The sequence below is a fragment of the Protopterus annectens genome, chromosome 16.part0 (assembly GCF_019279795.1).
Source record: "Protopterus annectens isolate FY-2018-M chromosome 16.part0, PAN1.0, whole genome shotgun sequence".
NCBI classification, from domain to species: Eukaryota; Metazoa; Chordata; order Ceratodontiformes; family Protopteridae; genus Protopterus; species Protopterus annectens.
The window spans coordinates 660,633,318-660,656,829 of record NC_056750.1 but is presented as its reverse complement, the minus strand read 5'-3'; the positions used below and the strand labels follow the sequence as shown (position 1 = coordinate 660,656,829).

At 41.6% G+C, this 23,512-nt stretch overlaps 1 protein-coding gene across 1 annotated transcript in view; it reads left to right on the top strand.

Moving 5' to 3' along the window:
• Positions 1 to 23,512, top strand: part of AKNA (AT-hook transcription factor) — an 865,316-nt gene that overhangs the window by 640,088 nt on the left and 201,716 nt on the right. The gene's annotated exons all lie outside the window — the stretch shown is intronic.

The following is a 23,512-nucleotide window of genomic DNA, read 5'->3' as shown; positions in this document are numbered from 1 at the left end:
TCTCCACCCCCCTCAAAACAACTGATTTGATACCAATGTTCATTGCTCACTGTTTTTTTAATGTGATCATATATGTTTCTATCATATGGTATTTTTTCATCTTTCATTTCCCATATCTCTAATATTAATATAATTTCCATACAACTGTGGACAGAGAAGAATATAGAATAACTGCATACTTCACATGGGTATTGTATGTAAGGCTACTTTGTTGTGTCAGAAGGATTTTCTATAATTAAGAATGAACAAGTATGCTTCTGTCAGTCTGTCTTACATTTATTGCAGATTTGTTGGGCAGATGAAATGGCCATCAGAAGTTTCAGCTAGGAAGCAGAAGGCACCACTGCTATGTACTATGTATTAACACAATTAATTTAATTTCAGACTTGTAAATAACAAACACCAGTTTTGTCCTTAAATGCCTCTGCAGTATATCATATCTCCATTGTACGACCCATTTAAATAAAATGATCACATGGCTAATTACTGAAGTGCATTTATTTCACCTGAAAATTCAAACACCAGTTTTTACAAAAACATAACCAAAGCTCGAAATTTATATGCTATATTAGAAACGTATAAATACTAGTGACAACCGTTAGCTTCTAGTTTCCATTCATAGTACATCTTATATTGCCATCTAGAGGTCAAAATCTTTAACATTATATAGCAAAGTATTTTGTAGCTTTGTCAGCTTTGCTATAGTATGTTCTGTAAGATGGTGTTACTTTTTCACTGCAAAAACAAAGTCCCTTATTAGAACAAGTCCCACATGACTAATTCCAGTAGCTATTATTTATGCCTGCCTAAACATAGCTACTTTACAAGTAGCTAACCTTGCACCATTTTGTAACACAATGACCTTTTCAGTAGTAATAGTAAAATTGCTGTAAGTTGTTTGTACATTTATATAAGGCATTTATCTTTTTATTATACCTAGTGTCACTCAATTGCTGACAAAATTTGCACCCAGTGTTTTAGATCTTTTCTGCAGTATAGAAAGCTTCACATGTGCAGTGAGCTAAATATACTATCCACTTAGTACTGTGTGTAACCAAAAGTGTAATTTTAATCAGTCCATCCAGTCATCCACAACCCCCTTTCCCTTATTTTGCACATTGAGTTGGGTTGGGTGTCACTTCAAAAGTGGCAGTTATTTAGAGTCAAGGTTCACTCTGCCAGATGGCTAGTTCTGCTGCAGCTGATCTATACCATAGACCCACACACACACCTATGGCCAGTTTAGTGTCCATACAACCTACTGCATGCCTTTGGAATGTGGGAGAAAACTGGATCACCTGGAGGAAACCCATGCACATACAGGGACGACAAGCAGACTTTACACAGAAGGCACCCACGCTGAGAATCAAACCAGATTACTTCTGGCTGTGAGGTGACAACACTATTCTTTGCACCACTGTGCCACCAAGCCATATTAGATGCTGAAACATAAGTTTTCAAAACGCACTTGCAGTGCTTGTGTTGTCTTGGAAAAGAACCTCTTTACTCTAGCGTAATCTTGCATGTCAGGATGCTGAATGTAGTTTTGCCTTTAGAAATGGAACAATCTGGTTCAATATTTTGGCTATTTTTTAAAGGGAAAACAAGGCAACATTTGAAACTGGCAACTAAGTCAAGGGCATCAGAACTGCTTGACAGTGGATGACCTAACTTAAATAACTAGATTCATGATAACTGTCACCATAAATAAAATGTAAAAACTCTATTTTCATAAAACTAGACAGCTTACCTTTTGGATTTCCATACAGAATCAAGGAAACATGACTAACCTCTGTAAGTCATGTTAAATATAATTTTAGGATGTGAAACACATCTCTGTCTTATGGCAATAGGTTGTAGTAGTGACACTGCAAAGTGAGTGTGTGTGTACGTGTGTGTGTGTGTGTACGTGTGTGTGTGTACGTGTGTGTGTGTACGTGTGTGTGTGTACGTGTGTGTGTGTGTGTGTGTGTGTGTGTGTGTGTGTGTGTACGTGTGTGTGTGTGTGTGTACGTGTGTGTGTGTGTGTGTACGTGTGTGTGTGTGTGTGTACGTGTGTGTGTGTGTGTGTGTGTGTGTGTGTGTGTGTGTGTGTGTACGTGTGTGTGTGTGTGTGTGTGTGTGTGTGTGTGTGTGTGTGTGTGTGTGTGTACTTGGGAGTCTCATCAGACACAACCAGTTTGTTAGACCCATGAGTCTGACTGATATTCTGTTTACACTTTTGAAGATAGTAGCAGTAGAGCCATGTCCAAAATGACAGACTGGGTCTTTATCTGTTTTATATGGATGAGGATGGTTTTGATAAGTTGGGGGAGGGTCTTGTGTTATTTGTGTCTTACTTGTTTAGAGTTTTTTGAACAAATAGCCCACTTATTGAAGAGCTGACTGTGCATACTATTTATATTGGACTTGTAAAGGCATTCAGTGTTATTTCACAGATTGAAATTATTGAAATATTAATAGCATTAAATGTCAGTTCATACTTAAGCAAAAATAGGGACCTAATAGCAAGTAACCAAGAAAAGAAATGTACCACACTGTACAAACACAGGAATTGTCGAGATAAAATTTTAATGAGCGCTTTCATCCTGAAACACCGGGACTACTACAAATAATCACACTGAATTAAAATAACTGTTTAAATATTAGAAAAAAGTATAGTCATATGATAAAAACATCCAGTAAGAAATCATATTGCACAAACCAAAACCTAATGAACTAATTAAAGTAATTGAAATAGCAAGTCTTAAAGAACTAACGTAATAAAATATTATATGCTAAAATATAATTGTATTTGTCTATAATACAAAATACAATAAAATAAATATGTATCAAAATAACTACAAAGTACATATCACCTAAAACCATACCTAATTTATATATCCATGGGTTTTAATGACAATAATCCACTAAGTGCTATCTTGTTGGTATGTCCTGAACATTCAACTTTATCTGCCATTTCAGTTCCATGGTTTCAATAATCACACACCCCCAGCATCCACCACGAAGAGGTGTAGATACCATTTCTAATACATAAAACAAACATTTTTTAAAATGCCTACAAACTATGGAGTGCTTCTAGACTGCTTTACGTGCATCCTTTTTTCTTGATGGCATAATAATGTTCGTAAATCCTAGTCCTTATTTGACGCTGAGTTGTGCCCACACAGAAACTGTCACAGGATGCGCACAAATCAATGTAAACTAGTCCTGCAGTCTTACAGTAACATTAATAATTGTTACATATAGTTCTAGGGTATGCCGTTATGGTAATGTGTACACTGTCTTAAATGTAGTTACACTGTGTGCAACTGCCACACACAGACAGTATGTTCTATTAATGTTACTTGGTCTTTCAACAATGTTTTTTGTATCCACACTCCTTTTACATACAAACTTCAAGGCAGAAGGAATACTGTTTTGATTACCAAGAAGTTCCTTAATCAAATTCCAATTTTTGGTAATAAGTTGTTTAATAGGTATACTTTGATTAGTGTAAGCCATGATGACAGCCTTGTCATATCCTTTTTCTACTTTATTGATGTCATTTTGGTTTTCTGTATTACCTTTTAAAATAGGTGCATATTTGATCGTTCTACTCTGTAGAACACTCTCCATAGTAGTGTTGACCAAATGAATAGGGTAACCCCACGTCAGCAAACATGATTTTTAATTTTTCTCATTTGTTTAATAAATTCCCATCTTGGGGCATCCTTCTGGATAGTCTAACTAACTGACCTTTAACCAAGTTCTTCTGCCAAAGGGGGTGGTGACTGGTGAAGTGTGAATAACTCGAAAAGTAGATTTTCTAAAGATGGTAGACTCAAAAGTTTGTGTCTGCATGCCCCTGTAAAGTGTAATATCTGAATCTATCTTAACATCACTAATGGTAATGGTAAATTGCAAAAAGGAAGTGGATTTGTTCATATATTCGATAAAAACGGTTAACCTTTGAGGTGTACCTTTCCAAAAAATTCAGGATATCATCCAGAAATCTCAAATATAAAATAACATTTTCCGAAAAATCATAGTGGAAAATGCAATGTTCTTCTCAATACCATAAACTGTATTAGCAAAGGCGGGAGGCAGATGCTGCTCTCATAACTACACCTATAATTTCTTTGAAGAATTAATTTTCAAAATACATAAAATTGTTAGTAAGGACTATCTCCATAAATAGTACAAGGATATTAATTTCCAAATTATTGTGATTGCATCCATCATATATAAAGATTGTCGGAACCACTCAAGTCCCTGTATCATGGGGAATCACTGAAAGTAGATCCTTTATATCAACTGTAGCAGAAAAGATCTCATCAAAGGTAATGCCCATGATTTTTTCCAAACAATCCCATAAATCTCTAAGGATGTGTATTTTGCCAACACAACATTGCGTTTGAAGTCAACCCATTTGGCTAGGGGTTCCATTTTAGACCTAGATGTAGCCACTATAGGTCTAAGGGGGGGGGGATCAAGGCCATTTTTATGAGTTTTGGGGAACACCAGAAATAGTGGATATTACAGGATGTGACACTTTGAGATATTTGGTAGTTTCCAAATCAAGCATGTTAGCAATAAAGAGTTCATCCAATAAACAGTTCATCCAATTCAAGATCTATTTTTTGGTAAGCAATGTTTATCTGATTCTTGGTGACATTCTCAAGAACTACTGCAACGAACAGATACTGATGCATTTCAGTTACATAGATCGTAAGATCCATGATCAACACACCTCCTCCCATTTGTCAAGTTTCATGATAAGAATAAGAATTTTTGGGTCATTAGATAACCGGTGTAGTAAATAAATTCCTCCTTAGTTAAGTTATAAAAAGCTTTTTTTTCTTATGTAAATGTCTAAGGTCCTCCTTGCATAATCTTTCAAAGAGTGTAAGCGTGGGTACCAAAGGGGATTGAAAGTACTTTTTCTATGTAAATGGAACTGTGAAGGTGGACCACCATTCATAACCAAAGAGAATTTGCTTTTCCTGAGAGGCTTTTAAACCGATGCAGGTCCTTATGGTTGGACAATGTATTTTTAAATGAATCCATTAACTCTAAAAGAGTACCAAAGGGACTTAGAATCTGAAAATATCCTAACTGGGACTAACCTGGGTCTGTTTTTTATGGGGAATTGCTGGAATTTTTTTGAGTATAGGATTGGACGTTATGAAACTTTTTGTTCATGATAGCACCAGATGTTTTGCTAAACTTAAGAAGGATATTAATACATTGTACAATGACATAACACAAGATCTGCTTTTTTGAACAATATAGTATGCAATTTTATGATGTTTTTGCAAATGTTGATAGAAGTGTTCACATTCGTACTAGAAAGGTTAAGAAACTTGATAGGGACAGGATGTCTTATGAGAGGAAAGAAGTATATCCTAATCCGATATTTCATGGTAATAGATATAATATGGATGCATGTGTAGTGAATACCTTTTCTAACAATTAGCTACCTATTGAGGTTGACTTTTTTTATCCCACTTACGCAGTCAGTCCCCCCAAAACCACACTGCCCAGGAGATCGAAACGATTACTAGAACAGAAAAGCAGGAGATGTATATGATATGCTACCTTGACACTTTGTATGTATAATTTTCTTTCCATGAACTATATAAATCATAATCATGCATTTATTGTTTTTTTGTGAGCTTATGAATTAATGTTATGCAATTGTTTTTACTGTGGAGCTTTTCTCCCTGGGCCTTCCCTGAAAAAAGGCACTTGCTCAGTTAGACTTTCCTGGTCAAAAAATGTCAAATAAATAAACAAAATACTCATGCATTTGTTGAAGGATCATATTCCCCCACTGCACAGTCAAGAATTTTAGATGAGGATGAAGGACTGTCACTCTACTACTCATGAATATCGGAGTGAAGAAGAACTAATGAATGTAAGCATTAGCATCTTAACTTTAAGAAATCACAGTGAAAAGATCCAATACTCAGAGGAGCTAGAAAAGGATATTCATGTGATTGACAGAAAGACAGAAAGATTAATGATCCAACCTGTACTATTTAGTCCCTATATTTTAAACATTCCTGCACTGAATGCGCAAAGGGGGGCAGTACAGTGAGGCAGCTGTTGGTAGCTCAAACATTTAACTTGTGCTAAAGCTAGATCTCGGTCCTATACTGGGAAGACATTTTGGTATACTAAAAACTAGGGAGCAAACCTCAGCCAGATTTTCCTGGACATAGACAGACCTCTAGTTAAAAACACAAAAACATACCACTAATATATAGTGATTCTTTACCATGCCGCAACTTTCCAAGAAGCTGCTCCCATGCAGAGACTAACTGATAATTCTGGTATTGATACTGTAGTACTCAAGAGTACAGATGTGCTCTACAACAGGAGTACCCAAAACAATTCTGTCCGACAAAGAAGCACTTTCATGTCAAAGGTCATGAAGGAACAGTGTCAGTTTATTTATTTTATTTTTTTAACATCAGACAGCTCTATACTTTCATGTACTATCCCCATATGGACGGGCGTGGGTAATAGTTTAATAAGAATTTGAAACTGATAAGGAAGGTAATTGGTAAGAATGGAAAAAAATTAGAACTCCGTTTTACCTTATCTTCTGTTTTCTATTAGAATTTCTCTAGCTGTCTGTTGGCTTTAGTCCATTTGAACTGTGATATAGAAACAGCACAAAAGATTTATGAATAGACATGCGTGAATGGGCGTACCTTCGTTGAAGGTTGTGTGTCAGAGCCGACAACTCACATTTATGGTTATAGATCAATTGTATAATACCAATTCTTATGGACCTGAGACACATAGATTAGAATGTAAAGAGCTTCTTTGGGAATTAAGATTGGAAGCATATCGCCCCCGTGGTCTCAACAGCTCATTATCCATTAGTTGTTTTTTAAAACTTAAAAGTTTGAAGAGGTGATGAGCTGTTTATTCTCATAATTTTTTTAAAATGAGAGTCAAAAAATGAAAAATGTGAGTCAACAAATTAATGGTTTCATAACTTTTTATTAGTCGACAGTGGTGGAGGGTTAATAATTATCAGTTATTTTTATGATTATACATTATGATCATTATTTTACAATATATATTATTGATTCATATTTTATTATTTAGTATTTTAGGTCGAGATACGATCATTTTTAGACCCGTTTTATTTAATGACAGTATTAAACCTATACTGAGTAGCCTAAATTTATGTTATGTTATATTATATGTTGCATGTCATATTTTATATTTCTATATTTTTCATTATTTTTATTATTCATTGAGATATTAATATATTATTTTTCTTGGGTAGCTGTTCTAGTTATTTAGATACTTAGGGCAGTATATTAATTATTATATTTATTATATTAGTTATTCTACTTGAAAGCAGGCAAGATACAATGTTTGCATAGGTACTTTTTGATTAGGAAGCGTTGTGCTACCATTATTAGTATTTATGCTGTAGGTTGAACATCGTTATTTTTGTTATTTTATATATTTTACATATTTATCTTCTTTATATAGTTTAATAATCAAAATATTGGGCTTTTTTCTTTCAGTTTCAAAGCCTGTTATTACAGTCTCGGTGTATGAATTTTTATTATGTTAATAGAGAATTGCAAATGCAACTTAGTTAGCTGTGATCTGTACCTTTAAGGAGCTAAAAGGAGAGCAAGGGGCGTGGTTAAGTGTTTCAGTGCTGGTATTTAAACTCACTTGTAATGGTGTGAATGTTTTGCTTGTCTGAAGAAGTTAGTCCAAGGTACTAACGAAAAGCTTTTACAGTGGCTTAATAAAATTTGTTGTTTTTCATGTTTTTTACGTTTTGGACTGGCCTGAGTCGAGTTCTTGGCTTTTGAATTTGCGGTGGTTTTCGCTAGCATACAGATGTTCCTTAATTCTAAGATTAAAGGATCTGGTGGCCATACCTACATAGTAGGCCCAGAGGTGCAGATAGTTTTCCTGGAATATATGGCACTATACTAAATGTTATTTAAAAGATAGGAGATTAAAGGTTTCATGCCTAAAGGCATAGTTATTAAGTTTTATATTGGTTTATGTAAAGTAATAGGTTTTAGTTAACACTTCATTGCATATTAAATTATTGTTCAGTTTGATTGGTTGAGAGTTTGTATAAAATTTAATGTACACTTAAGCATTTAACAAAAAAATGCCTGTTAACTTCCTTGACTTCTAATCTATAAATAACGTTGCTAGAGAGAAATAACAAAGAACATTAAGAAAATTAGTTCAGTAAGGATTAAGCATAGAAGTGTAGGATGGGGGAGATGAACAAAGAAGTATATTTTGTCCAACAGGGTTTTCCCTTAGAACTGATGAGTTCTAATTTCTGGGGAAACTTCTGAATTTAAAATTGGCAGGGGGTTGTCTCTGGAAGCATTGGTGACTTGGCTTAATTTACTGCTTATGGGCCTGAGTGGACAAGGTTACTATTTTTGTTGGTGAACAGAAACCTTTGTACTGTATTTGCCATTTCTGTACCTCAACCTGCTACCTTCTGAACAAGAGACTCAGCTGTTTACAGACAGTTTAATACTAAGATCTGCTTCAAGAACTCTGCTTATGGTTAAGAATTAACTGTTATGAGCAACAGAAAATGAGCCTTCAGACTGTGGAGGAGTTAGGACATTAAAATGGCCTGCACTTTTGTAGCACATTTAACAACTCATTTATATTGCCGTTTGTTAATACACAAATGAGAATCTCTCCATATGCTCTGGGTATTTTTTCCATAAGTAAAATTACTTTATTTAAAACTTTAACAATTACGTTTGTGTCGCTACCCAGCTCTGGCTAAGGTGCCTTAAGGTGTCTCTCTCAAACACACGCAGATATTACTTTTATAATCTCACTAGATATTCACATCCCGACCCCAGCCCCTGCCCAGAAAACCAGAGTGAAAAACTTCTCTAAAGCAAATTTCACACTCCTCAAAACCGAGGTGGAATCCTTCAAAGCCCCCGGGCCTGTGGAAAATACGGCCCAGACCACAGAATCCTTTATAAACGCATTCTATGAACACCTTCAGGAATGCATGGATCATGCAGTCCCAAACAAAACCAAGACCCAATCCTCCAAAGGCAGGCGTCCTGTCTGGTGGACCCCAGCCATAAACAAACTATACAATAGAAGGAGGAAGCTACTACATGACAGAGCAAAATCCCAAAAAGGGAAGGCATCTCTGATCAGTATTAGCAAAAAACTACGGGCACTCATAAAATTGTCTAAGGCCAGCTTTGAGAGAAAAATTGCACAGGACACTAAGGATAATCACAAGGCTTTCTTAAGTTATGTTAGAAACCTGGGTGGGAATTCCCAGATATGCTCAGAATTAGTCCAAAATGACAAAAAATACACCGAACCCACAGACATTGCCAACATCCTAGCTGACAGGTTCAGCACAAACTCCCCCCCCCCCACCAAAAGGGCAAATATCTATCCCAGCAGAGTGCTGCCCCCTGACATCTCAGATGCTCAGGTAAGAGCCGCCCTCTCCAAAGCAAAAAACACAGCATCAGTGGGACCAGACGGTGTCCCGGGCTGCGTCCTACATGAACTCCAAGAAGAACTAAACCCAAACATAAAACTACTGTTCAATCTCAGCCTTACTACAGGATATGTACCCAAAGAGTGGTGTACAGCAACAGTGGTCAACAAAGGTGGTGCCTCAACGGATCCAGGAAACTATCACCCCATAAGCCTGACTAGCTTGGTCTGCAAAGCTATGGAAAGGATCATCATGGACCTCATAAATAAAGATATTGGGGACCTACAGACACTGGATCCTACCCAGTTTGCCTTTAAGGGCAGATCCTGCCTCTTAAACCTGGTCGATTTCTTTGAAATAGTCACCAAGGCCATTGACTAGGGGAAGGTGGTCCACACAGCCTACCTGGATCCCGCAAAAGCCTTCAATACAATACCCCACTCTGGCATTATAGATAAGCTCACCAGCTTAAATATAAACCCCTGTGTCACTAGATGGGTTGCAAACTGACTCAAGGACAGAACCCACATGGTTAGAATTGCTGGAGCCATGTCAGACTCCAAACCAGTTACAAGTGGCTTCCCACAAGGCTCAGTCCTGGGACCTCTCTTGTTCGGTATATATTTCTCGGAGGTACAGGCCAACACGGAAGGACTGTGGCTGACCAAGTTCGTAGATGACTGCAAACTGGGCGCCATAATCAACTCTCCAGCCGACACAAGCATCCTACAAAAGGGTCTCATAGAAACAGACAACTGGTGCCAGAGCCATGGCCTCAAGCTAAACGCCAAAAGTTGTATAGTCATCCCCTTCGGCAAACACAAAGTGCCCACAAATTACCACATAGATGGTAATCCATTAAGTATGGAAGAAGTAATTAGGGACCTGGGGACCCAAGTTGATAGCAATCTCTCATTCGACAACCACGTGGCCAAAGTGGTTAGAAAATCATTTTATATAGCCCAGCTAATCATGAAGGGGTTCACATCTAGATCAGGGGAGGTCATCGTGCCTCTTTACTCATCCCTCATCAGGCCCATAATTGAGTACAATGCCCCTTTTGGGATGTACCTTACCAGACACCTGCAGCAACTGGAAAGACCCCAAAAGTACCTCACCAAGAGGATCAAAGGGCTCAAACAGATGCCATATGCTGCCCGGTTAAAGAAACTCCAGCTCTACAAAGTGGCATACTGCCTGCTCAGAGGCGATCTGTGCCTGACGTATAAAGCCATGTCCAACCCGGAATTAATGGACATGCTGCACCTCAGAAAATCCAAATCCCATCAAGTTACGCGCTCAAGAGACTTGAACCTCAGCACTGAAATAAATAGGACATGCTGGAGGGACAGATTCATAACCCAGAGGCTCCCTTCACTCTGGAATAAAATCCCAGTCCAGGTTAGGCAGAGTCCCTCATTGACTCTCTTCAAGAGGAATCTTGATGAGTGGATGGGAGATCGTAGATTTACTCCGGGTATCACTTCTGTGTCACTGTTCGACAGATGCACAGTATACTAACCTCAAAAAAGGGCATAGCAAAATTCATTTTAAAATGGGTGGCGAAAGCCAAGCACACTCTGGCTAGGCTTGTAAATGCCCTAGGGCAGATAGCCTAGTATGAACCTATGAACCTATATACTTGAACTTCTGACCTGGCCATCGTGGCTGAAAAGGGTCAGAATGACCACACTTGCTTGGGTAACAAATAAATAAATTAAATTATGTCAGTGAAGTAGTTGCAAGTGGAAATGCTGCTATGCCTTTAATGTATTCTAAGAAAAGTATAACATGTAAGTTGCTCATGTCTTCACTAAGCAGACTGTAGATGTTCACTCTGTCACCCTTTGTGTCCAGTAATGTAGAGGTGTAGTTGAATGGTCTTTCCAGATGACTGCAAACTAGGGGCCGTAATCAAAACTCCTAACGATGTGGACATCCTACAAAAGGGCCTCACTGAGACAGATGCCTAGTGTCAAAGCCATGGCTTCAAGCTCAATGCCAAAAAGTGCATCGTCATCCCTTTTGGTAAAAACTCTGCACCCATGAACTACCACATAAGCGGTAGTCTACTTAACACCGAAAGTGTGATAAGAGACCTTGGTACACAGGTGGACAGTAGTCTCTCCTTTAATAATCACATCGCCGCAGCAGTCAGGAAATCCTTCTGTGTGGCACACCTCATCATTCTCATCCAGGAAAAAGAGGTCATTGTTCCCCTCTACTCGTCACTCATTATAGAGTACAATGCCCCTTTTGGTGTGTACCTCACAAGACATCTACAACAACTGGAAAGGCTGCAGAAATACCTCACAAAGAGGATTACCAGACTCAAACAGATGCCCTATGCAGACGGTCTCAAAAACTCAAGCTTTACTCTGTCACACATCACCTCTCAGAGGCAATGTCTGCCTAACATAGAAAGCTATGTTAAACCCAGAGCTGTTTGACATGCTCCGCTTTAAGAAATCCCAATCCCTCTGAGCTACATTCTCTAGGGACCTAAGCCTTGTCTCCACAATAAACAGAACATGCTGGAGGGATATATTCCTGTCCCAGAGAGTTCCCATACTCTGGAATAAACTACCTATCTATATCAAACAAAGCTCCTCATTAGCACTCTTCAAGAAAAATCTTGATGACTGGATGGGAGATAGGAAATTCACCCCGTGGATCCCTTCTGTGGCTCTGCTCAACAGGGGCACATGAAAATAATTTTCTTGGGTGGCAAAAGCCAGGGTACCATTTGGCTAGGCTTGTATAGGCCCTAGAGCCAATAGCCTAGTACCTACCTATGAACCTATGTAACATAACTTCAGCCTGTCTGACACAGAAGAGATCACAAGAGTGAACCAGTGTGTGACAGAGGCCTTCTGTAATTTTGAGTCTTGCTTCATGCACAAAATAATGGGCTTGAGTCTAAGTTGTCAAGAAGGTTTTTGCTGGGATTTAGTAGAACTTGTTGGAGCATGCTGCTTCAGTTATTCCACCCCCCCCCAAACAAAAACAATTGCAATTGGCTCCAGTATGAATGATTAGAACATAACCTGCCAGTAGCAAACTGGGTGAACCTAAGCCAAACTTGTCAGACTTTTTCACTGATCTTGAGAGTGACATCAAATTTATAATTGTTTTCTGTGAGGGTAATTGTCTCTCCACCTTAATGTGGCAGAATTTGCTCCTCCTTACAATTCCTTCCTTTACTCTCTATGTGGTTACAGAATCATAGGAAAAAGGAGAAAAAAAACCTTAAGGGTGAGGTCTATGTGAAGATGTTTAATGCAAAACATTTCTGAGAACTTGGTTTTCAGTGAGAATGGGAGTGGGGGAAATCCGCGGGTTATATTTATCAAAAGGTAGGACTTTCATGGTTACTTGTTTTGATGACGTTTTTCTATCTACGGATAGCCTGGCCATTTACAGTTGTCTATGAACTTCCCATTTTAGGTAAAGCCCTGGGGAATGTAGTTTCTCAACAACCAGAAGTGTTGGCCAGCAATGACCTGAATGAAATACTCCAGAACGAACATATCTTCCTTAGGCATAGTGGCATCTGCCTGGCATGGGATAGAAGGTCGCATTTCTTTTCTTCTCATTCGTGTTGTTATTCTTACATTTGACACTGCATGTCATAGTGTGCTGTTAGATGCACTGTAGTCAAGTTGGAGGTGCAGCACAGAACTATTTTATTATCGACCTGGAGGTAAATTCTAGGGAGCTATTGGTGGGTCAACCCTGTGCTCTCTTTCCAATGACCCATGCTACTTAGTATGCTACGCACTTTTCCATGAGCATGTTCAACTAGTAATGAAAGATCTGATCCTCATCTTCCTGTTCCTTTGCAGAACAAATTGTTCTGCTTCGGTCCTCTTTCTCTGTGACTGCAAGAGGATCCATCATGGTGCTAAAACAACTAGCTGGATGGATAACCTGCAGTCCTCTGAGGTTAAAAGCTGCAAATATAGCAGTATTTGTTTATCCACTCCTTTACCAAAAATATGGTTTTATATTCTTCATTTGGAAGTATTTTCCATCAAGATTGTTATAATTCGGTTAAGGAAGTGAAAGATCTACGACTGTAATTTTTGCCAGCAACCCATTATTTTCAGATGAGTTTTCAAAAGCTGTTAAGACATTCCTTTTATATTTTTTTTAGCAGCATGACTTAAATCTTATGAACCATCTACCTCCACTGGCAGGTTAAACAGTTTTGATGCACTCTTTGCTCACCACAGGGCTTTTGCCTTGGACTTTAAAGACATATTCACAACATTCTGGTTGTGGGGAAAACCTTTGCAACAGTTGCTTGTCAGGAACATGAGGGAAGAACATGCTTACTTTTTTCCGTCACACCTTCTTAAGGTAGGTTTGCAGTCAGCTTCATTTACTTGACAGTGTCATTTTATAGCATTACTCAGTTCTGCAAGCCCATTCCTTCAAACTTGATTGAACCTTTGAGTGAAGTAATTGTCTGACAATGTGCAAGCTACAAGCTGTTATTAAGTAAGGGAGTTAATTGCCTGGTAAAGAGTTGCTAGAGATTCCATGAAATGATTAGAAATGATTGCTTGCTACTGCTTTTTTTTTTTTTTTTTTTTTTCAGTCCCTGCACTGTGGAATTCTTTTCAGTTGCACATTCAAGAATTTCAGAATACTGCTGCTTTTTTTTTTTTAATTATGGGTCCTGGTGACTCTTCTTTTATCATTAGTGAATTTTTGTTCATTATTTGATTTCAGTGTTTGATGCTTAACTTATTATAAGGTTCTTTCAGAAAACTGCCAAGAAATAAAGATCTGAAGTAGCTGACTTCATTTTTATCTGCAACCTGTAGGTATTCAGATCCGTATCAGATCCGAGCCGGCAACTTTTTTTCTAGCATCTGCTCCAAGCTCCTCCTCTACCCATAATGCACTACCGTCTCTTACCTTCCCTCAGATCTCGTTTGCCATGCCAGTAGTGTGCATCGTGGTCTTCTTCGCTCTGAGCTCAGGGATAGTAAGTTTTATTAATACTTAGTTTCTTTGTGTGTCTGAGTTGATTATTTCCCTTCCTCCCCTTTAGTATATCGCTTGTTTGTCTGTTAGCCAAAAAAAAAAAAGTTTTTGTTAAATTCTGTAGAGTAGTTGTTAGGCCTGCCCTTCCCCTACCTGTGTTTGTGTGTAGTGTTTTTTAGTAGGTAGTGGTTTTTTGGTGCAGGACTATGGCTAATCAGCCAAAATCTGTGTTCAAGAAATGCACAGTTTGTGGCCATAAGCTCTCCCCGGCTGATGGTCACACTCTGTGTTATTTGCTTGGGAGTAGCACATTTGTCCACACAATGTGCTATCTGCTTCAGGTTCAGTCCTAGGGCTCTCTGGGATCGGAAGGCCAAATTAGTAGCTAAAGGCCTTCTCCCCACATCAGTGCTAGAATCTGCCACAGCCTTTGTACCTAGTGCTCAACCTTCCACCCAGACATGGACTTAAACTCCCTCTTCTTCTGGTGCTGGCTCATGTAAAGACAAATCTACAGTCAACGTGGCTGATAAGGACAGAGAAAGGCGCAAAGAGGATAGGGACAAGAGAAAGGACAGACCTTGCAAGAGATCCCCGGACAGGGAGCTCTTTCTTAGTCCCCCTTCTAAGGCCATGAGGCCAGTTTCTCCATGGCTCCGGTCTCCTCTTTTCTCACTAGAGCCGTTGGAACATTCGGATCTGAGGTCTTCCTCCCAGTCATTGCGCAGACCAGCCAGATCCGAGTCTGTGGCCTCTTCGCGATAGACTCTGAGCTTATCGGACTTGGACATGGACAAGATGATGCGGAGATTCGTTCAGACCCAAATACAGATGGGAGTCTTGCCAGGCCCCTCTCCCTCTGGAGGAGGAACCTCCATGCCCTTTTTCTGCCCCATCTCTCCTTCCCTGATCCGTGCTTTGGGGCTCTTGGATTCTAGAATTTTTGGAGCTGGTAGCTCTGTGCCGACAGTTCCTCCAACCTCGACTCCGGCTGTTAACTTGAGTTCTTCGAATCCTACTGGTTCGGATCTGGGTGACTCTCGGAGCCATGGACAGGGAGTCGGACCCGAGGGAATGGATTCTTCGGCTCTGTCCTTTTCGGATCCGTCCCATTTCCTTGGGCCTCAGGCTACCCTTGCTTCAGCTCCGGTCCCCGCTTTGGATCCAGGGAGGGCATCTTCCTTGCTGGGTGCCAGGGAGGTCCGCTCTCCTTCCGCCTTTGAAGTGGTGGAGAGGGGATGTTCATCGTGTTTCACTGTTGCAGTCATTACACTTGAGTTATCCTGCTGGCAGGCTACCCGCATTCGCCTGAATTCCAAAGTCCTGGTCCGGTGTCGGTTGTGGTCACCTCTTCCCTGACGTTTTTGTGCCTGGGGTATAAAAGATGCAGCCGACGCCATTTTCTCCAGTCTTTCTTGTCGCGCGGTGCCCGAAGCAAAAGCAGATCGCAAGTGCCGGTCGGCCGACTCCTGAGATTTTCTAAATTGAATTTCAGATCCAGCGTCTTCTATAAAGCTAAGTACCCCATTGGGGAAACTTTTTTCTTGCTCCAGACCGATGTCAGGAAAAGTTAACAATTGTATTTATTGTGGGAAGCAAATACCTCATAAGGATTTCCATTCTTACTGTATTCCTTGCCTAGGCCCCGACCACGACGTTGCTAGGTGTCTGTTTTGTGCTAGATTTAACCAAGGCACTATTAAGCGTCTGTACGATTTTGCTTTACATTACTTTGGCCGAAGGTTTAACTATATAATGCCGTTGGAACAGCTGATGACCAGACTTCATAAAAAGCACAAGGAAAAAGAAAAGAACAGGCATCCGAGGTCCAAAACCGATGACAAAGCCTCTTCTCTTCTAGGCACCACTGGTCCGGCGGTTCTCAGTGGCTTTTTTGCAGCCCTGACACCTGCTACCTCAGAGCCACAGGCCACCTCGAACTAATACCTCAGATGGATCCGGAGCCGCTGAGCAGGCATGGACTTCTGAGGGTGTTTTCAGACCTACACAGCTTTATATCAAGCCAACTTCAGCATCCAAGACAAAGACTAAAACAGTTTTAAAGACAAGGAAACAAGTACAGCATTCACCAGGACAGACTTCATGCCTAAGAAACAGATGCTCAAAATGGCCGAAGACCTAATTACTTTGATCAGGGGTTCCCGTCCCCCTCCTGATAAGAGGCCTAGGGTAAGACGCTGAATAAGATTCCTCTGATCAGGTTTCCATTTCCTCTGACTCCTCTTCAGAACAGGGATACTCTATTCCTCCCTATGAGGATTCTGATGCTGAAGAATTTATCCCTTCAGCTTCTCCTCCTGAGGATTACTCCTTTGGGGAAACCCTGCATACCATGAGAGAGCATTTCCACTGGGAGAGCCAAGATTACTCAGATTCTAAGAAAAGGCTCAGAGACTTTCTTTTACTACCTCAGCACAGACCTCTTGCTATTCCACCTGTACTAGACATTGTAGATGTATTTTCAGAGTCCGGCCTGTCTCCTGACTCTTTACCTCCTGCACCTGTTAAGCCAGACAGATTCTACAGGGTTCCAGATTCTCATAAATTTCTATATAAAAACCCTGCTGCTGACCCAGAAATGATTTCTCAGGGTCCCAAAGGGGTCAAGGCTGCTACTGCAAAAAACCCTGTCCTCTCAGATAGAGATTCTAGGGCACTGGACAGATGGGGAAAAAAAGTTTACACTTCTGCTACCTTGGCTGTAAGGGCTTTAAATTGTCAGTTTCATATGCTTAAATATCAGCAACACTTAATGTCTCTGCTAAAACAGAAAATGTTGACAAATTCTGATTGTTCTGAGAACAAGGAAATGCAGGATTTATTGCATGCAGCTGAACAAGTGGGAAAACATACTTTGCAATGTGGTTATGATTCACTGGAGGCCTCTTGCAGGGTCGCTGTAACAGGTTCTGTCATTAGAAAGCATGCTTGGTTAAAGGAACAGACTCTGCCTGATCATGTTAAAGCAAAATTATTAGATGCTCCATTACAGCATGATACTTTGGTGTTAAGGCAGAAGAGGTGTTGAAGAAAATGGAGGATAAAGCTAAATCTATGCAGACAGTAAAGGATTTCTTACAGGTACAACCACCCAGATTTAGCAGGAACTGGCCTTCTAAGAATTGATCCTTTCCCATGTCAGACAGGCCACAAAGAAGCAGATACAGACGCCCTAGAGGCAGACAACAGCCCTAGGGCTCATACAGGCCCAAACTATGGGGTGCTTCTACCTCCAAAAGCGGAGAAGACAATTCACAGCCATATAGGAAACAGTCCCGATGACTTCCTCTGCCAATGCCAAGCATTTATCTTTTGGCAGCACCCTTAGGGAGAAAGCTAGCACTTTTTTCACAAAATTGGCACATGATCACCCAGGACAAATGGGTCTTAAATATAGTCTCTCAGGGCTACAGGTTCCACTTTCACACCCTTCCAAAGGCAAAAGGTATGCCAGACCTGCCACACAATCAATGGGCAGAGGCACAAAAACAAGTTTCATCTCTCATGGACATGAGGGCTATTCAGCCAGTGCCACAATAAGAGCAAGGACAAGGATTTTACTCAAGACTTTTCTTAGTACCAAGAAAGAACAAAGCATGGAGACCAATTCTGGACCTGTCTATTCTAAATACCTTTCTGGACGTTCCGAAATTCAAAATGTTGGCTCTGCAGCAGCTTCTGCCCATGCTGGGCAAGAAGGCTTGGCTTGTAACTTTGGACCTCAAAGAGGCATACCTGCATGTCCCAATCAGACAATCTTGCAGAAGATACCTCAGATTCAAAGCTGGCTCAATGCACTACCAATTCTCTGCACTGCCCTTTGGCTTACCTACTGCGACCAGGGTCTTCACAAAATGCCTGGCACCAGTAATTGCATTTTGCAGACAAAGAGGAATTCAAATGTATCCCTACTTGGACGACTGCCTTATTCAAGCAGAGAACAAAGACATTCTACTAAAGCATCTGGCATTTGTAAAAAGATTACTAATTTGCCTAGGGTACACAGTAAATGAAAAGAAATCAAAACTAGTGCCCTCTCAAGAGATAATATTCCTGGGTGCAAACTTAAATACAACTACCCAGATGGCTTATCTCACGCCAGACAAACAAAGGCAACTGACTTTTTACTTTGAAAGCATGGCAACAAAGACCCAGTTATCTGCAAGAAAAATTCTGCAGGCTCTGGGCTACATGGCCTACTGCATTCTGCTAATTCCATATGCAAGACTGCATATGAGGAAACTACAATGCTATCTAAAAAGTGTTTGGACTCAACATTGCCACAGCCTGGAATCATTAATTTCACTCATTCCCTGCCTGCAACAGGAGTTTCGATGGTGGGCACAGGCCTGTCACCACAACAAGGGACAGCCATTCACTTTACCCTCAGCCAGGCAAAAACTAGCAACAGATGCATCAGATTATGCCTGGGGGGCCCACATGGTAGGAAAATGTATTCAGGGCACATGGCCCCCAAGCCAAAGGCATCTTCACATCAGTTAAAAAGAGATGCTAGCCGTGCAAAATGCCCTGACAGCTTCAAGGACCTACTTCATCCAGGACAGCTGCTCTTAAAGACGGACAACACCACAGTTATGTGGTACATAAACAAGCAGGGGGGCACACGTTCCTACCCCCTCTGCAGACAAGCCATGATTTTGTGGAACACAGCATTGACTTACCAAGTACACCTGCAAGGACAATTCCTGCTAGGAAAAACAAATGCTCTGGCAGATGAACTAAGCAGAAACCACATTTATCCTCACGAGTGGAAACTAGATCCACAAATCTTCAGCATGATAACAAGGAAATGGGGATGCCCAGACATAGATCTTTTTGCCTCCCCTCACAGCTGCCAACTTCAGAGATTCTGCACAAGGACTTATCACAAACAAGCATGGAAAGTGGATGCTTTGTCATTCAGCTGGAACAACCTTACAGTATATGCCTTTCCTCCACTGCCTCTACTCCCCAAGGTACTCCTAAAGGTCAGAGAAGAGAAGCCACAAATGATACTAATTGCCCCGGATTGGCCACGCCAACACTGGTACCCAATCCTAAGGAGCTTGTCTCAAGGCACAGCTTGGACATTGCCTCAAATTCCTCATTTACTGACGCAACAAAACAATCAGATCCTGCACAGCCAACTCAGAACCCTAAATCTAGCTGCATGGCGGATAGTGTAACCATTCAGAATACACCTCTCTCTAAAGCGGTTATGGATGTTATTTTGGAGGCCAGGAGGCCCAGTACCAGAAAATCTTTTGCAGAAAAATGGAAGAGATTCTGTGCTTGGAACCCAGGCACAAGGAATTGACACGCTTGTTCCAAATATTCCTCAGATTTTACAATATCTAACTGAGATGCTGGACAAAGGCCTATCCTTCTCATCAATTAAGATCCATGCCTCTGCCATTTCAGCTCATTACAATACAGACCCACCTATTTTTTCACATCCATTGCTTAGGCAGTTCCTTAGGGTGGGCCAAAAACATAAGACCTCCAAGGAGAGGACCATTACCTGCATGGGACCTCAGTTTTGTCTTGGAAAAACTTGCACTGCCTCCTTTTGAGCCAGCAGATACAGCTGAGATAAAATTCTTATGGAAAACAGCTCTGCTCCTAGCAATAACTACAGCAAGAAGAGTCTCAGAGTTACAGGCATTAATGGCTGTGGAACCTTTTATTATCTTCCATCCGGACAGGGTTTCTCTAAGGACAAACCCAACATTTATGCCTAAGGTAGTGTCCAGTGTGGCTCCAAACCAAACCATTCATTTGCCTACTTTTTACCCAAACCCACAGAATAAAGGGGAGAGACTTCTCCATTCTTTGGACATACACAGACAGCTACGCTTCTACTTGGACAAAACTAAAGCTTTCAGAAAAACTGAGCAACTTTTAGTGGCATATGCTGCAGGATCACAAGGAAAGGCAACCTCAAAGCAGACTTTTTTCAAAATGGATAGGACACTGCATTCATTTCTACTATTCACAACATGGCAAATCAGTGCCTAAGGGCATTAGACCACATTCTACCAGGGTAGCAGCCACCTCAGCAGCCTTCCTCAGAGGAGTACCAACCAAGGATATTTTGGAGGCTGCAACTTGGACTTCAGTGCACACTTTTACTAAGCACTACCACTTACCTCTTTACTCTAAATCCAGTGCAGGCTTTGCCACTGCAGTTCTGCAGGGCCTTATAGCCACTCCTAATTCTATTTAGACCTAGCCGCCCAACCTCAGCTTTGGGATTCAACCCAAGTGTAATGACTGCAACAGTGCAACACTATGAACATAGTACAGTTGTGTACCTACCATAAATGCAGATGTTCGAGTGTACTCACTGTTGCAGTCCAGGTTACCCACCCACCATCCCCCTTTCTTTGCTGGGACTTATCTGTACTTCTCTATCCTATACAACCTATGTGGTGTATTTGCTTGTAGATGAAGGTATTGTTTATTTTAGTGCATGCTTTTATAAGCAATATTTTTTTAGCCTACCCTTTTGGGGGCACCTAACATCTGGGGCAAGAAAAACTGAAGAAAATGGTGTCTGCTGCATCTTTTATACCCCTGGCGCACTGACGTCAGGGAAGAGGCGGCAGCAACTGACGCCGGACCAGGACTTTGGAATTCAGGCCGACTACGGGTAGCCTGCCAGCAGGATAACCCAAGTGTAATGACTGCAACAGCGAATATACTCTAACATCTACATTTATGGTAGGTACACAACTGTACTTTCTCTCCCAGGGATTGAGACCCTAGCCCATCCCCTCGGATTCAACCCAGACACCCCTGGATTGGGCGACTACTCCCTTCATCCTGTCTCAGGGACACAGCCCCGTGCCAGAGGATCCCCAGGTTATTTTCCCTGAGGAACCCCCTGTGGCTCTCAAATCCTCTTCTGAGAGTCCCACTGAAGAGGGTCACTGTAAGCGCAAGTGCAAAAGGAGGCACTTAGACCCCCCCCCCCAGTCCCTCAATACGGACACTGACGTAGATGAAGGAGAAGGTTCCCCCAGGTCACCTCCTGAAGATGTCTCCTTTGGAGAAATCATGGAGATCCTCCACCAGAGGGGAGGTTGGTCAGCCCCAAAACCTTCTGGAGATGAGTCAGTGTTCCTGGAGGCCTTTGGCATGGGCCCATCTACTTCCTGGGTGTCCCCGCCAGCGGACCCCTTGGTGGACCTTATCACCATGTGGGCATGGAATGAGCCTGACACCGTAGAGCCCATCCCCAAACACCCTGACAAAATTTTATCTCCCCCTTCCGACAGACAACCTTGGTCAAAAGGATCCCCAGTTGATGCTATGTTGGTCATAGCAGCCATCAAGAAGGAACTAGCACAGGAGAGTTCCTCAGTCCACCCTCCAGACAAGGAGTCCAGGGAAGTGCATCTATTCCTCAGCAACCTTTTCAATTTGTGCACTGAACTATTTGGCGCACGTGATCTGGCTTCTGCGAAACCTTGCATCGGAATTCGCAGAGTCACCCCCAGAATCTTTATCACAGCAGGACAAAGAGTTCTCTGTGAAAATGTCTATTCTGAAGTCTGTCTCAAACACGTCTATGCAGCTCCTTTCCCATGCCACGGAAGGAGCAGCTAGGGCTGCTGGGACAGGCATAGCCATGAGGCATCATGCCTGGCTCAGGTTGTGTCAGTTCACAGACCCTTTCAAGGCATTGTTTATTAATGCTCCCTATGACGGTTCTTCCCTTTTTGAGAAGACAGTACGTGACACACTTGTCCAGAGCGAAAAGGACTGAAAGACTTTGTCTGCCATTGGGATCCACTTCTCTAACCCTCAGCGGTCCTTCTCTAGGAATCAGAGGGCAGAAGATGATGTGGTTCCGAAAATCTCAGTTGTCCCGGAATTCTCAGGACAGTTATTCCCCCAGAGGCAAAGGGGGACAGGATCGATGCTGACCCAGAGGTAGAGGGGGTCCCAGGAATTTTGGGTCTAGGGAACCTTTTCCTGATAGACCCGGTCAGCATCCCTGAGGGGTTGCCCTGCTGTCCTACTCTGGAAGCAGTCGGGGGAAGGTTGTCCTTACACCCAGCGGCATGGGAGTTCATTAAGACAGATCACTGGGTGTTACAGATTATATACAGAGGTTACACTATCCCATTTGTTGCCCTTCAAAATTTTCCAAAACACCTCCCGGATGTTCCACCCGCTCACAGGGAGGCTGCAGCTCTAGAAGTTTCAAAGCTGCTTCTCAAACGAGCCATCAAACAGGTTCTCCTCTAATCAGTCCGGATCAGGCATCTACTCAGGTTTCTTTTTAGTGCCAAAAAAGACGGGGGACCTCAGGCCCATTCTAGACCTGTCAACGTTGAACCTGTCTGTAGCTAAACAGAAATTCCGGATGGTCACCCTACAGTCCATTCTACCTTATCTCCGAGAGTGCGACTGGATGTGCTCGTTAGACCTCCAGGATGCTTACTACCACATAAAGATCTACAGACTCTCCAGGAGGTTCCTGCGCTTCCAGCTGGGAGCCAGTCATTTTCAGTTCAGAGCCCTACCCTTCGGTCTCACCACAGCCCCCAGGGTGTTCACCAAGGTAATGGCAGTTGTAGTGGCTCACCTGAGGCTTCAGGGTATTCAGGTGTTTCCTTACCTTGACGACTGGCTCTTCGCTGCGCCCAACAAGCATCACCTTTGTCTGGCCTGAGATTACTTCATTCGGTTGGCAGATCTACTGGGAAATTACAGTCACTGTTCAGAAATCCCAGTTGCAACCAGTACAAGTTATAGACTTCATTGGGACACGGCTAGACACTTTGCAGATGAAGGTATTCTTAACACCAGACAGGATCTTACACCTCAGGTGCCACATAGCTCAGAAAGCGAACTTCAAGTCTCCAAAGGCGAGCAAGGTTCTCCGGGCACTGGGCTCCATGGCTGCCTCCATATCTATTCTCCCTTGTGCTCGCCTTCTTATGTGGGTTCTTCAATGGACTCTGGCTGTTCAGTGGTCTTGGCTAGACCTGTCCATGAAAT